Below are 16,588 nucleotides of genomic sequence, written 5' to 3' on the forward strand. Positions count from 1 at the left end.
CAGCCTACTCTGGAACCTGTTTATGAGAAAAATGAATATTATACTATTATTCTACTGAGTATATATTCTGAGGACATTGTAAAGTCCTTTTGATCAAACGTACCCTTGAAGTGTGTAATTTTTGTTGATTTTTTTTGGTCTGGATGACATAGCTATTTGTTAGAGTGATCAATTGAAGTGACCTACACTTATTAAACTGTTATACATCTGTTTTTTTTCACTTTGAGAAATATTTTCCATAAATTAGGGGCACTGATATATTTACAGCCATTATATCTTCTTGTTGGATTATTCCTTTTACCAGTAGGTAGTAATCTCCTTGTCATGTCTGGTTCTTTGTGGTTTGAAGTCTGCTTTTGCAAATATGAGAAGAACCAGTGCTCCTTGCATTTGCCTTCCATTTGTATAAAATGGAAATACCATTTTCTATCCTTTCATTCTGAGAGTCTCTTTGAATGTGATGTTTTTCTTTTTCTCACAGAAAAATCTTGATATTTTCCTTCAGTATTCCACTTAATGTCTTTTAATTGAATCAAACCCATTTACATTCAGTGTAAATGGTAGACAGGTATGTATTTTTTTCATGGTACTTTGCTTTCTTTTAACATTGGATTCACTCATAATTCACAGTTGCTTACCTACTCTAGTGACATTTATTCTTTCGCATGCTCTGTTTTTTTAATCTTTTTTATATGTAGGATTTCTTTGATTACCTTCAGCAGTGCTGGCTTAAATGGTCATGAATTGTTTGTTTACTCCCATGAAAGTGATTTATGGGTTTTCATTGTTTCTTGCTAGTTTGCTGCATTTGTTCATGAGTTTCAGAAGTTTTCAGGTGCAGTTTCTTGGGTCTTGTAAACTGAGAATCATGTCTTTTCGAAATAGAGAGTAGTGTTAGGTCTTCTTTTCCTGGATGTATGCCTCTTCTTTCTCTTTTGTGGATAATAGCTCTGGCTAGAGTGACAAAGGAGTATTTTGAACAGAAGTGGTAAGAGCAGGCATCCTTGAAATTTTCCAGTTTTTAGAAGGAATGCTTTCAGTTTGTCTCTGTATAGAATGAGGTTGGCCTTGGTTTTAGTATAAATATATTTCACAATGTTGAGGTATGTTTTTACTCTTCCTGGTTCCTTGTGTTTTAACATCTATTTTTTTAAATGCTTTTTCTGCTTCTTTTGAGATACTCATGGTATTCTTGTCTTTTTGTGTCATGATGTGGTAAATGATAAGGGTTGTTTTCCCTATGTTTAGCCAACATTGCATCCCTAGAGTGCAATGCACTTGTTTGTAGTGGGCTATCTTTTTCATGTGTTTTACTATGCAATTTACCAATTTTTTTAAGAACATTTCCTTTTTTATATATTTTCTATTTAATTGATTTTATTTCTTTAAATACACAACAGCAATATATATTACTATTCTCATTGCACATATAGAGAACAGTTTTTCATATCTTTGTATATAAAGTATGTTCATGCCAATTCCTGTCTTTATACATGCACTTTGTTTTTTTGTATTACAATTCTTATTATTCATGTATACCATAATTTTTCATATCTCTGTATATAAAGTAGGTTGACACCCAATTTGTGCCTTCCTTCATGTACTTTGAATAATATTGTCTATCACATTCCATCATCCTTGCTAATGCCCTGCCTTCTCCCTTTCTCTCCCATCTCTCTTTCCTATCTAGAATGCATCTATTCCACCCAAGGTCCCTCTACCTACCCCACTATGAGTCAACCTCCTTATATCAGAGAAAACGTTCAGCATTTGTTTTTTGGGGGTTAGCTAACTTAGTTAACATTACCTTGTCTAATGCCATCCATTTACCTGTAAATGCCATGATTTTATTCTTTAGTTGCTGAGTAATATTCCATTGTGTATGCCACATTTTTTTTTATCCATTCATCCACTGAAGGGCATCAAAGTTGGATCCACAGTTTAGCTATGGTGTATTGTGCTGCTATAAACATTGATGTGGCTGTATCCTTGTAGTATGTGTTTAAAACAAAACAAAACAATTTTTATGTACATTAGGATTATTGGCCTGAAGTTTTGTTTCCTTGATGTGTCTTTGTCTGATTTTAGAATCAGCGTAATTCTAGCTTCATAGAGGAGTTTGGATGTGTCACCTCCATTTTTTTCTTCATAGAATACTTTGAAGAGGACTGATGTTAATTCTTCATTGAAGGTCTGGTTGAAATCCATTGAGATCCCATTGTGTGCTTTTGCTTTTCATTGTGGCTGGGCTTTGAATAGTATCTTCTATTTCATAGTTTGAAATTGATCTTTTAATTTTCTATGTTGTCAAGGCTCAGTTTGGGGAGGTAATCTTAATGTAGAAATTTATGAATGTCTTTATGATTTTCTATGTGATTGGAGTATAAGTTTTGCAAATATTTTCTGATAGCCTCTCTATTCCAATCTAAAGTTGTATGTTTGATATTTACTTATACACCATAAATTTTAGACAATTGTATTTTTTCTTCTTTCTCTAATAAGCATGGCTTAAGGTTTATCCATTTTATCTTATTTTTTTAAAAAAAGACCAACTTTTTGTATCATTGTTGTTTTAGAAACTGTTTTGTTGTTTCCATTTCATGGATCTTGCCTCTGATTTTAATTCTTTCCCATCTTGTGCTGCATTTAGTGTTGATTTGTTCTTCTTTTTCTATTAGGTTATTTATTTGGGGAGTTTCTATTCTTGTAATGAATTAAATCAGTGTTCTGGGCTCTCGTCATTGAACCACTTTCATAATGCCTCTGAGTTTTGGATATGTTGTGTCTCTATTCTCATTTACTTTTAAATATTATATTTTGTCCATGATGTCTTCTGCTATCCTTTGGTCAATCAGAAGCATGCATTTAGTTTATATTTGTTAGAGAAGCTTTTATTTTTTTATTATGTTGTTGCTTTCTAATTTCATTCTGTGATGATCTGAAGGGATGCACGGTAAGTTTCCAATTATTTGGGTGGACTGAGCGATGCTTTGTGGCCCCAGATGTGGTGTATTTTATAAAATGATCTGTGTGTTGCTGAGAAGAACCTTTATGTAATGCTTTCTCATTACACTTATCATGTTTTTTTCTTCCTAGACTGTCTGTGAAGAAAAACAAGAAGTTTGTAAATATTGTTGGCAATCCAAGAATGATGGTAATCTCTTTGGTAACTTTCCATTCTTGTGCTGTTTATTCACTTAAAATTACAGAGAGTTTCACGTGTATTTTAATTTTTTTTTTCATGAAAGCAAAATGTGATCGGGAGAAGCATGAAAATCAAGCCTCAGGTGACAACAGTGATTCTGATAGAGTAGGGGAAAATATATTTTGGACTGCTTCTGCCAGAAGAATCAAAGTCAAGAGCTTGCATGGCACTCCTCCTTCATCACCTGACACAAAGGTAAGGCTCTTTGTACCAAATTTTTCCTACCCCCTTTTTGAACATATCATCTTCAATATCCTCAGAATGCTGACACTGTTTCTACAAAAAAAAATATAAGGCCACTAGTAGTTCACAAGAACAAGTGAGCATAGCACCAAGAAAGAATTATGTGCAGGACTGAGATTTGTAGATGTTGGTAGAAGAAAAGATTGTCATGTACGCTGTTGCGGAAGGAAAGATGTAGAAAGAAAACCAAATGAATAGCTGAAAGCTAGGTGAATCTTAAGGTTAGAAGGCAAAAAATTAGGAAGTAGTCTTTAAAGAAGAGCAAGGTAACTGTGTAGATTGATAAGAGAGTGAAAACAAAGGATATACTGCAAACAACAAAATTAGAGAATTCAAGATTAGCAGGAACTGTAGACGAGAGTCTATTGAAACACTTGAAATTCATTTCAACTAGGAAGTGAAAGAAATATAATTTGTCTTTCTAGTTTTAGGAGTAACCACCCTCCTGATTTCCATAGTGTCTATAATAATATTCATACTTACAGATTAATTCTAGATAGGGCAGAGGAGTGAGAGGGAAAAGGAGAGGGCAGGACATTAGCAAGGATGGTGGAATGTGATAGACATCATTATCCAAAGTACAAGTATGAAGGCATGAATTGGTGTCAACCTATTTTATATAAAACTAGAGATATTAAAAATTGTGCTGTATGTGTGTAATAAGAATTGTGATGCATTCTGTCATTTATTTAAAAAATCAACAAAAAATAATATTCATCCTCAACAATAATGTTGATGAATTCCTATTCCCCATATCATCATTGGTGGAGTTTATTTCTTGTATTCTTGAATATTGCCTTTCTGAATGCGGTAAGATAGACTCTGGATTCGATTTTGATTTGCATGTCCCTGATGGCTAAAGACAGTGAATAGCACTTCATATAAATGCTGAGCAATTATACATTTTCCTTTGTGACCTCTCTGTTCATGTGCCTTGATTAAATGGGTTGTTTGTATTTCCAGTGCTGTTTGTATTTCCAGTATTTTCAGTCTTACTTTATACTTATTATACCAGTCCTTTGTCAAAGATTAACCATCAACGATTGTCTTCCATGCAATAAACTTTCTCCTTACTCTGTTAATAGTTTCCTTTGCTCTTCTGAAGATTTTATTTGAGTGCACTTCTGTTTGTGTATTTTTGCTATTATTTCCTTTGCTATAATATTCCTGTTCATAAAGCCTTAGTCTAGTTATATGATGAGATGTTTCCCTGGATTACCTAGAAGCATTAGCAGCACATCTACTCTGAATCTATATTTTGTATCTGCTTTGTGTTGTCTTGTGCATGGGAAGATATAGAGATCTATATCATTCTTCAACATATGGATATCCAGTTTAACCAATACCATGTGTTTTTCTATAAAAAGCCTTATGGTTGAACATGGGTTGAGTTCATTGTGATATAATCATACATGCATTTTGTTGGTACTATTTCAGACCCGGGTTCCTCCCTTTCCTTTTTCTCCTCCCTCACCTTCCTCTCCTCCAGTAGATACCTTTACACTCTTTTAATTTTTAATTTTTAATCAGTGATAATTGAGATACATAAAAGTGGAGGTCACCATGATATACTTACAAATGGACATCAAGTAATTATGTCACATTCATTGCACATTCCCTCTAGGAATCTAACATTTCTCCTTCCACATCAGTCATTTTCTACTTCACTAATCTTCCCTTAACTTCATGATATCCATTCCACCATTGTTCCTCTTCGGTTGCTTTAGCTTTGCCTATGAGAGAAAACTTTTCTGTGCTTGATTTACTCATTTCACTTATTGAATTTTGTACGACATTCTCCAATTTCATCTATTTATTGGCTCACAGAGAAATCTCCTTCAAAAAGACAAGGTAAAACTTTTCTATGTATATATACCACATTTATATTCCATTCAGTATGTCTTGGCTACTGTGTGTTGTTTTGCTATAGACATTGATATATGTGTATCCCCATTGGTCTGCTGATTTTACCACTTTGGACAAACACAGAGGAGTATATCTCCACATGGTGGTTTCATTCCCAGTTTTTTGAGAAATCTCCATTCTCCCTCCCAGAGTGTTTGCACTAACTTGTCGTCCCACCAACAATGTGTGAGTGTACCTTTTCTCCAAATTCTCTCTGACATTTATTGTCTATATTCTTGATGTTTAACATTCTAACTGAATTCAGAGGAAAATCTCTGAGTAGATTTGACTTGCATTTCCTTGATTACTAGATATTTTGATCATTTTTTCTTACATATTTGATCATTTATGTTTCTTGAGAAATGTTTGCTTAGTTCTTATTCATTGACTTAATTGTGTTTATGATGTTAAATGTTTTATATTATTTATATATTCTTATTTATTCCCTCTCAGGGGAGTTGTAGATAAGATTTCTCCTCTTCTGTATGTTCACTCTTCATTCTCTTTATCATTTCCTTTGTTGCCAGGTCCTTTTTCAAGAAACTTTCTTTTTCCATGCATTTGTTCTTGACATTTCTGTCCAGGAATCAGATGACTGCAAATTTGTGGATGTGTCTTTGTGTTTTCAGTCATTTCTGGTTTGTTTTAATGCCAGGGTCATGCTGTTTTCCTTACTATTGCTCTGTGTTATACTTTGAAATTGTTTATTATATTGCATTCTGCATTGCTCTTATGTTTCAAGTTTTCATTTTCAATTTTTGGTCTTTTTTTCAACCATATGAATTTCAGAATAATTTTTTCAGTTCCTTGAATATCATTGGAGTTTGGGTAGAAATTGCATAAAATCTGTGAATCATTTTCTGAATATAGATATGTTCCCAACATTGTCTGCCTTTTCTTGAATATTAGATGTTATCTATTTTCTGATGATTTCCTTTTCTTCTTCTTTTTGCTCTTGATACTTCTTTAATTTCATTTTATCATTCTGCCATTGCCTCTTTGAATTGGATTACTCCCAGGTATGATTTTGCTTCTACTATAAATGGAGATGTTATCCTAATTTCAGTTTCAATGAGGTTGTTTTTAGTGTATGGATGTATTCTTCATATTTGTATTTTGAAGTTGTTTTTATTCCTAAAAACGCTAAAATTCTATATCTCATCTTAACTTCTTCTGGTAGAGCCTTGAGAATGTTCTCAAAGAGGATCACATGATGTGTACATAATAATTTGACTTCTTAACTTTTTTTAAGAAAATTTTTCCTGTCTAATTGACTTCTTAACTTTTTATTCACTTCCTCTTTCTAACTGCCCTGAATACAATTTCATGGTATGCCTTTAAATGTGAGATCTGGTGTACAAGCACACCTCATTCTTAGTTCTGAATCTAGAGAAAATGCCATAGATTTTCCACCATTCAATATGCCCTTTACTTTGGATTTGGAATACACAGCCTTTATAATACTATAGCAAGTTTCTGATGTCCTCTGTTTTAAAAACTTCTCATTAAAGACTGTTGAATTTTGTCAGAGGCTCCTTCTGTCCTGTATCTCTGAGGTATCCTGCATTTCTTGATTTCCATTGTTAAACCATTCATGAATTCTATTGTATATAATTATGTAAATATGTTGTTGAAATAGTTTCGCAGAATTTCATGAAGGTTTTTGCAAATATCTTCAAAATGAATATTATTAAATCTATTTCTTTCCCTTTTGTTTTATTATCCAAGTTTTCTGTAAGTGTGATATTACCTCATTGAATGTGTTTGCCAGTTTCTTCCTTTTTATATCCCTTGTTATCTTTGGGGGAGCATCAGTGTTGGTTCTTATTGGAAGGTCTGAAAAATTCAGCCATGAATCTCTTTGGTCCTGAGCTTTGTTTTGGAAGGCTGATTATTACTGGTTCAATATAATTGCATGCTGCTTGTCTGTTTAGATTTTCAGTATCCCTTTGATTCTATTTTTATACGTCATACATTTCTAGAACTCCATCCAATTCTTCTACATTTTCTACTCTTTATAATGTAAATTATCCAAATTGTGCTCTGGATTTCCCATTTATTAGCATTTAACTTTTCAATATAGTCCTTAATTGTCTCTGAATTTCAGAAACTTGTTTGTTTTAAGATCCATATTTTTGCCTGTAAATTTATTCATTTGTATTTTATTTCTCTTTACTTGGGTTAGTTTGGTTCAGGGTTTACCATTTCTGTCTTTGCAAAGAACCAACTCTTCGTTTCATTGATCAATTGGATTGTTCAATTATTTTTCTGTTTTATTAATTTTGGCAAAAATACCCTTCATTCCCTTCCCTTTTCTTCTCTTCTCTCCTTTTTCTCCTTTCTTCTTCTTCTTCTTCTTCTTCTTCTTCTTCTTCTTCTTCTTCTTCTTCCTCCTCTTCTTCCTCCTCCTCCTCCTCCTCCTCCTCCTCCTCCTCCTCCTCCTCCTCCTTCTTTCTTCTCCTTCTTCCTTCTTCCTTTCTCCTTCTTCTTCTTCTTCTTCTTCTTCTTCTTCTTCTTCTTCTTCTTCTTCTTCTTCTTCCTCTCCTCCTCCTCCTCCTCCTCCTCCTCCTCCTCCTCCTCCTCCTCCTCCTCCTCCTCCTCCTTCTTCTTCTTCTTCTTCTTCTTCTTCCTCTCCTCCTCCTCCTGCTCCTCTTCTTATTCTTCTTCTTCTTCTTCTTCTTCCTCTCCTCCTCCTCCTCCTCCTCCTCCTCCTCCTCCTCCTCCTCCTCCTCCTCCTCCTCCTCCTCCTCCTCCTCCTCCTCTTCTTCTTCTTCTTCTTCTTCTTCTTCTTCTTCTTCTTCCTCTCCTCCTCCTCCTGCTCCTCTTCTTATTCTTCTTCCTCTCTCTCTCTCTCCTGCTCTCTCTCTCTCTCCCTCCCTCCCTCCCTCCCACCCTTCCTCCCTCCATTTCTTTCTTCTAGATTTGGTGTTGGATTGTTACTTTTTTCCCTAAGAACTCCCGAATCATCTATAGGCTATTTAATTGAGATCCTTCTGATTTTTTTAAGGTTTGCAGCCACGTTTATAAATTTCCATCTTAGAACTGTTTTCATTGTTTCCCACAGATTCTGGGATCCTTTTCAATTGATTCTAAGGGTCTTTTCATACTTTCTCTGATTTCTTTGATGAGCTATGCATCCTGCAAAAGAATATTGCTCATTCTCTCAGTGATGGTACTATTTCTGTAATTTTTCTTGGTGTATACTTGAAATGTTACTTTATTATGATTAGATAATATGCAAGAATTATTTTTATAGCTTTGTGTGTTTGCTAAGAATAGCCTATAAGAACATTCTAAGAATGGGTTTACTACTGTTGTCTGAGGAAATATTTCATAGATATATGTAAAGTTTTCTTGATCAAAAGGGCAGTTGATCTCTATAGTAACTGTTGATTTTTTTGGTCTGGATGACATAGCTCTTGGTGAGTGTGGTGTATTGAAGTAACCCTCATTTATTTTACTTGGGCCCATCTGTTCCTTTTCTTTAAGTAGTTCTTGTTTCATGAAAACTTAGGCAATGATGTTCAGGGAGTAACTATTTATACTCATTAGAATTTTTGTAAGCTTATTCCTGTAACCAGTAGGTAGTTATCTTCTTTTAACCAAGATTATCCTTCACCAAGTTATTCCTTTAACCAATAGGTAGTGATCCTCAAAATTGTTTCTGATTATCCTCTATATTCCAATGTTGTCCATGGTGATATTTCCTTATACACCACAAATTTTAGAAAATTGAGTTATATTCTCCTTTGTTTGGTTAGCATGACTAAGGGTTTATCAATTTTATCATTTTTTAAGAGCCAACATTTTATACTACTGTTGTATTAGAAACTTTTTTTGTTTCCATTTCATTTATCTTAGGTCTGATTTTAATTATTTCCCATCTTGTGCTGCTTTCAGTGTTGATTTGTTCTTCAGTTTCCAGGGCTTTGAGACGTAATGTTCCATTATTTATTTTGAGACTTTCTATTCTTTTAATAAATGAGATTGGTGCTCTGAGCTTTCTGCTTATAAGCACCTTTATAGTGTCTCAGTGTTTAGATATGTTGTGTCTTTATTCTCACTTTTAAGTATTCTTAGATATCATCCATGCTGTACTATTATTTATTCTAGAAGTGTTAGAATAGCTATTATTTTTTTATTGTATTGTTACATTCTAATTTCATTCCATTATCTGACGGCATGCAAGGAACCACGTCTCATGTTTTTGATGTATTAACTGATGCTTTGTGGCTTCATATGTGGTCTGTTTTAGAAAATGATCTTTGCCCTTCAGAGAAAAAAGTGTATGTAAGACTTTCTCATTACAGTTACCATATTTTTATCCTTTTTCCCTTTCTAGACTGTCCATGAAGGGAAAGGAGAAGTTCGTAAATATTTTTGGCAATCCAGGAATGACGGTAATCTCTTTGAGACTGCTCATTTTTGTGCTGTTTATCAATTTGAAGTTAGAGAGAATTTCATGAGTGTTTTGCTTCATTTTTTTATCATAAAAGGAAAATATGACCAGAATAAGCAAGGAAATCAAACCTTGCTAGACAGCAGTGATTCTGATAATGAAACAGAAAATGTAGTTTGGAACACTTGTGCAAAAAATATGAAAGTAAAGAGCTTGCATGGTACTCCTCCTACTTCACGTGGCAAGAAGGTAAGATGCATTGTAAGACTTTTTTCCCAGGCCCTGTTAACATATCATCTCCCATATCCTCATAATGGTGACATTGATCCTAGAAAAAATATAAGGTTCCTACTAGTTCACCATAGCAAATAAGCACAGCACCAAGAAAGACATGTGTGCCAGGACTGTGATTTGTAGAAGTTTTAGCGTGTAATCAGTGGTTAGGAATGCCCTTTCAGAAGGAAGTAAAACCAAATGAAAGAGAGAAAAAACAAATGAATACCTAGGTGAATCTGAATGTGAGAAAGGAGAAAAATTGGAATTATTCCTGAAAGAAGAATGACATAACTATCTAGATTGAGTGAGAGAGTGAAGATAAAGAGGTACTGCAAACACAACAAGAAGAGTGAAGTTAAGGACACCTGGAACTGTAGACTAGATTCATCTGAAACACTTGAAATGCATTTTAATTAAGAAGAGAAAGAAATATAATTCTCACTTCTTTCAAATATTTGAAATACTTGTGTAGTTCCAATGTGCAGAGTTGTGTGAGTGGAATACTGGAATCAGTGAAGATCTTACCATGTATAACAATTAAGTGGACAAGTCAGGCAGAGTGAAAGCCAGCCTCATAAAAGTGTAGCAGGAGAATATTGTGGACAGAGAGAACATTTGTTTACTTACCATTCTTCTTCTCACATTGTGGAGTGGCAGGATCACAGGTGTTAGTAAACATGACCACAGTCATTTTGTGATTCTAAAATATACAAACATATGCATAAATATAACTACACATATTAGATACTTAATAAATTTATTCACTTCCCAACTTACTGAGATTTGGAATATTTTTTTTTTTATCTGAGCAGTAATGAATTATAGATTGAAAATGATTAAGATGGTCAAAGTTTTGAGACAGTGCACATTGGTTTTACAGAATAGAGGGTTTCACTGTGGTATACTTGCATACGTGTATATGTTAGTTTGAAGCAGGTCATTCACAAAATATTATTCTATGTGTTTTTTTTTAAATATAAGACATCTAACATGAAACTAGTGGATTTCTCATTCATTGCCAATTAACGTTCCTTAGTAGTATCAAGTGGTCCTCTGGATTTCAAAAAAAAAGAACCACATTTTAGATAGTAAATTATTTCACTTCTATATTCTGTCTCTCTCCTTTGGTTACTTTGGTTCAGATTTATAAAACTTGTTTCTCTTCTCAAAAACACAACTCTCATTTTCATTCATATTCTTTTTCATTCCTTTGGCATGAATATGTATCATTTATTCATTTGTCCTTGATTTGGAATGGGACTGTTCTTGTTTCCCTAAGACCTTGAGATTCATCTCTAGGCTATATAGTTGAGATCCCTCTGATAAGGTATGTAGCCTTATAAGATATGTAGCCTTATAACTTATATAATTGAGATCCCTCTGATAAAGTATGTAGCCTTATAAGGTATGTAGCCACGTTTATACTTTTCCTCTTTGACTGCATTCATTGTGTGTAGCAGACACTGGGATGTGTTTTTCTTTTCAGTTGATTATAATGATCTGTTAATCTATTTGCTGATTTCTTGGAGGACCGATTCTTTATGCCAAAGTGTATATGGCTCATTGTCTTGTGATTGTGCTCTTTCTATCCCTTTTTTTGGTGTGCATTTGAAATATTATTTGACTGGCATCTGACAATATAAAAGGAATCACTTTGTGGTGTGTACTTGCTAAGAATTGTCTTCATGACCTATATGGAGTCTGTTTTAGAGCAAATTCCATAAGAAGCCTGAGTACAGCACTTTTTTCTAAGGAAGTATTCCATAGATACCTGTAAAGTCCTCTGGATCAAAAAGTACAGTTGAATTTTGTAGGAATGTTTGATATTTTGTCTGAGTGAAATACCTCTTAGTGAATTTGGCAGAGAGAAGTGACCCAAACTTGTGTTACAGGGCCCCTGTGTCCCTTTCCTTGGAGGAGTTTGTGGCTGATGTAATTGGGGTCATTGGTGTTCCGGGCACAGTCCTTTACCATTCTTATTGGATTACTCCTTTTTCTAGTAGGTATGATCTTCTTTGTCACCTCTACTAATGGAGGGTTGAAGTCTGATGTAGCAAATATGACAATAGCTATTGCTCCTTGCTGTTGGCGTCCATCAGCATGAAATGCAAATACTATTTTCCATCCTTTCGATCTCTGCATCTCTGTGCATGTGAAGTACATTTTCTGCCAACAATATGCGTTTGGGTCTTGATTTCTTCACTTAATATTCCACACAGTGCCTTTAATTGAAGAATCAAGCTCATTTACATTCGGTATGAATGATGAGAGGTACATGTTACTTGGTGGAATTTTGCTTGATTTGAAGTGTTGGAGTCAGTCATAATTCACATTGCTTACATATATTGAAATTTATTCTTTCCCATGCTCCACACTGTCTGATTTTAATGTTCTTCTTTCACGTGTAGATTTGTCTGAGTACTTTCAGATTGCTTCATTAGTGCCCCTGTATTGCTTTTAGTTTTCTCTTAGCAATTGTGTGATGGGGGTTAACTTATATTGTGCTCCTTTTCTCAATTGCTTTCTTTCTTCTAAATTTTTCTGGTGAAGATTTAAAATCTTCTATGTACAGAATCATGTTGTAGTAAAACCACACTAGTTTTAGCTGCTTGTTACCTGTATGAATCCCTTTCTTTGCTTGGCCTAATAGCACTGGCTACTGTGACATAGACTGCTTGGAACAGAAATGATAAAAGGGGGCATCCCTGTCTCGTTTCATGTCTAAGAAACATGCTTGGTGTTGTCTCCATTTCCAATGATGTTGACTTCACGTTTACCATAAAAAAGCTTTTACAAGGTTGAGGTATGTTCCTACTATCCTTTGTTTTTCTTGTGTTTCGAATCCTTATTTTGTGAAATGCTTGTGCTGCCTCTATTGAGATAACCTGGGATTCTGGTCTGTATGTGTGTTGGTATGGTGAATGGCATCTGTTGTTTTGCATCTATGGAGCCCAAATTGCATCCCGAGATGAATGGCATGGGATCGTGGTGTCCTATGTTTTTCCTGTGCTTTGGTAAGTGAATTACCCATGTTTTATTAAGATATTCTGCATTTATTTTCATGAGGATTATTGGCCTCATGTTTTGTTTCCTGATGTGTCTTTATCTGGTTTTGGAATCGGGGTGATGCGGCATTCATAGAATGAGTCTGGCCAGGTTCCCTCCATTTCTCCTTAATGGAATTTTTTCAGGGGCTTCCCCATTAACTCTTTTTACAAGGTCTGGTTGAACTGGGCTCAGCTTCCATCAGGTCCTGGGCTTTCCTTTGTTGGTAGGGTTCAGCGTATCTTCAATTTCATTGCTTGATTTGCATCTGTTTAAATTTGTGATGTTCATTTGGGTCGGCAATGCTGGTATAAGTTTTCCAAATAGTTTCTGATTATCCTATTTCATTGTGCTCAATAGTGTTCAATAGCCCCCTTTCTTCCAAATGGCTGCATGGGAGATGGGTATATAGGGAGAGGGATTTTCCCTCTGCTAGCTCTTGTGCCCTTGTGGCAACTATGAGTTCAGCTTTTGGTTGGTGATATTGGGTGGGAGAGGTTTTGGCTCTATGATGGATGAGAGGGAAATGATAGCATATCCTGCTACTTTAACCCCTTCATGTATAAAGGAGCTACCATCTGAGAACCAGACAAGGTCCAAATAGGGAAGGGGTCCCTCAGAAATGGTGGTAGGACAGGGTAAAATCATCTCTAATTCCTCCAGGCATCTGTGAATGGGATCTTGTGGGGGAGAAGATGGGAGGAGGGATGCAGGGTTTAATGGAGAGCAGGGCTGAAAAGAGATGGAGGGATTTTCAGGGAGAGACAAGGAGGGAGACAAGTTGAATCCAATGCCCCAGTCAATTAATGATGCAGATGGATTGTGCAGGTATAAAAAACTTCATGAATCAACAATACAGTACCCTGCAGAAAGGAAACCTGGAAGAAATGGTTCCCTGGTCAGCCACTAAGAATATGTAGGATAGAATTTGCAATGCCCTATGTCTCCAGGGCCACACATGAAATTCCAAAACTATCCTCAGCTCTACTGATTTTTTCTCTTTTATCATTTTATTTTATTTTTAAAATTTTTATTTGGTGTTTTTAGATATACATAACAGCAGAGTGTATTTTGACATACTATACATACATGGAGTGTAACCCATTTCGTTAGGATCCAATATTTGTGGTTGTACATAATGTGGAATTACACTTGTCATGTATTCAGTTATAAAAAAAAGGAAAGTCCAATTAACTCTATTGACTTTCTCTACTCACTCCCCTTCCCTTGTTTTTATTCCTTTTTTCTAATCCAATGATCTTCTATTCTTCTCTTCTCTACCCTCCTTTGTTGTGGATTAGCATCCACATATTAGAGAGAACATTCGACCATTGTTTTGTTGTTGTTGTTGTTTATCCTGAAAGTCTCTAGTTCTGTCCATTTCACAGAAAATATGAAAGTTTTATTCATCATTATAGCTGAGTAATATTCAATTGTATGTGTGTCACATTTTTGATCCATTCATCTGTTGAAGAGAACCTAGTTTGATTATTTAGCTTGGTGTTTGTGAATTAAGGGGTAAACATTGATGTGGCTGTGTCACTATAGTATGCTTATTTTAACTCCCTTGGCTATAGTCCAGGGCGTAGGCAAACTGGCATAATTGGTAGTTCCATTTCAATTTTTCTAAGATCCATACGGTATTCCATAGAGCTTGCACCAATTCACAGTCCTACCAGCAATGAAGGAGTGAACTTTTTTCCCACATCCTCATGAACATTTACTGTAACTTGCATTCTTGATAATTGCCATTCTGAATGGAATGTGATGGATTCTCATTATAGTTTTATTTTAAATTTCTCGAAATGCTGAATATTTTTTATATATTTTTTACCATTGTATTTCTTCTTCCATGAAATATCTTTTCAGTTCCTTTGCCCCCTTATTAATTGGGTTATTGGGTTATTTTTCCCCTTTTTGGTGTTAAGTTCTTTAAGTTCTCTGTGTGTCCTGGAGTTAAATCTACTGACTTTTTTATGTCTCCCTCTCTTCTTCCATGCTGTGTTAACAGAGACAATAGCCATGAGAAGACACAATATTCTTGTTCTAGAGGTTCTCTTTGGAAAGGTTTTAGTTTTCAATAAATCCTTGTCTGCTTTTTAAGTACCCTTGATTTCAGTAATGGGAATTTAGATATCTTCTTAATAAGCAAGAAGGAAATCTTTCTGCAACTCATTATCAATGTTAATTTTACCAGAGTGTTTCTGAGCCTCTTCCTCTGAGCTGTGTTGGCAAGTTTACTGCAGCTGAAGATCAAAGAGGTGAACAGAAAATAAATAAGCATAAAGAAGGTAAGAGTTACATGTCCTATACAATTTGCAGGTTGAATGTTTACTTAAAGCATGTACACTGGTATATTCTAATACATGAAGGAAGGCACCTAATAAGTAGTAAGGAAAAAGAAATGAAAGATATATGAGTGGCATATTGGATAAAGGCTCAGCAAGACATTTCATTAGGAGTATCACTAGAAGAGCTGAATTATTGATTCAATCTTCAAACACCTTCAGATAGGAAAGTTGAAAAATAAAAAAAAAAAGGATGTGAGCATTGGGAATGAAGAATAAGAAAGGGAGAAATGACAGAGTGCATAAAAGAAAAGAAGGTGGTGCATACATTGGTGGGAGTGAAATTCATGTAATACTTTAGGAAGATGATGGAGAGGCTATTCCATGTGTGGGGAGAATTTGTGCACTTCCAGTTCCAAAACTTGTCTGAAAAGGGGAAATTCCCAACACTGCCTGTATTACTCACTATTGGGAAGGCAGCAAGGATTAAAGTAGCTGATCATGCAGAGCTATTTTTTTCTTAAATGAATATGAACCTTTGAACATAGCAAGCCATACATGTGTGTAATTTGATGTTATTTTAAAATGTTGGTACTCCTAGGAGAGAGCCACATAGTCTAGCACATGAGAATTAGGAAAAGAAAAAATGATTTTTCTGGAGACATCAGGAAAACCACAGCAGGAAAATGTCCATCAAATAGTCTGTGACTTCTCATACAGCTTCAATTTGGGGTCATGACACTGAGGTTGAGAGCCAAATAGAGATCAACTATGGGAATTGGAAGCTGATACAGTTCATCAGAGCTTCTGTTGCCTCAAAGAATCATCCATGTTACAAAAGGCACATTCTGTCTGAGCAGAGGAGGTCTGGAATTCTACATTCCCAAAGGCTTCTATATTTATTTTAATTTTTGGTATCCTGACCACATTCTATTTAGCAAGGTATAGACTTCCTTTTAGAAAAATCTGGATAAAGATCTGTTGGATACAAGTTCAAGGAATAACAAGATCCAGGGATGGCTTATATTTTCTTGTTATATCCAAACATGCTTTCTGACAAATATGGAGGACCCAAAAGTTGAAGTGACAGAAAGTATAATTCTTTAATACAATTGCTAAATAGGGAGGAAAGAGACAAAGTGGGACTAGTTTGTACAGAGAATGCAACATTCTATAGTTCAATCTTTGAATACTCAATTTGTTACTTTGAGAATCAACTACATGGAT

General features: G+C 35.0%; 1 protein-coding gene across 1 annotated transcript in view; it reads left to right on the plus strand.

Moving 5' to 3' along the window:
- LOC308634036 (ankyrin repeat domain-containing protein 26-like) overlaps nt 1-16,588 on the plus strand; it is a gene marked incomplete at its 3' end in the record, with an annotated part of 225,360 nt that overhangs the window by 132,020 nt on the left and 76,752 nt on the right. The window contains exon 3 of the mRNA XM_081267627.1: nt 15,271-15,364. The remainder of the gene's footprint in view (nt 1-15,270; nt 15,365-16,588) is intronic.

This window comes from Spermophilus citellus (assembly GCF_964194105.1).
Source record: "Spermophilus citellus genome assembly, chromosome: 15".
NCBI classification, from domain to species: domain Eukaryota; kingdom Metazoa; phylum Chordata; class Mammalia; order Rodentia; family Sciuridae; genus Spermophilus; species Spermophilus citellus.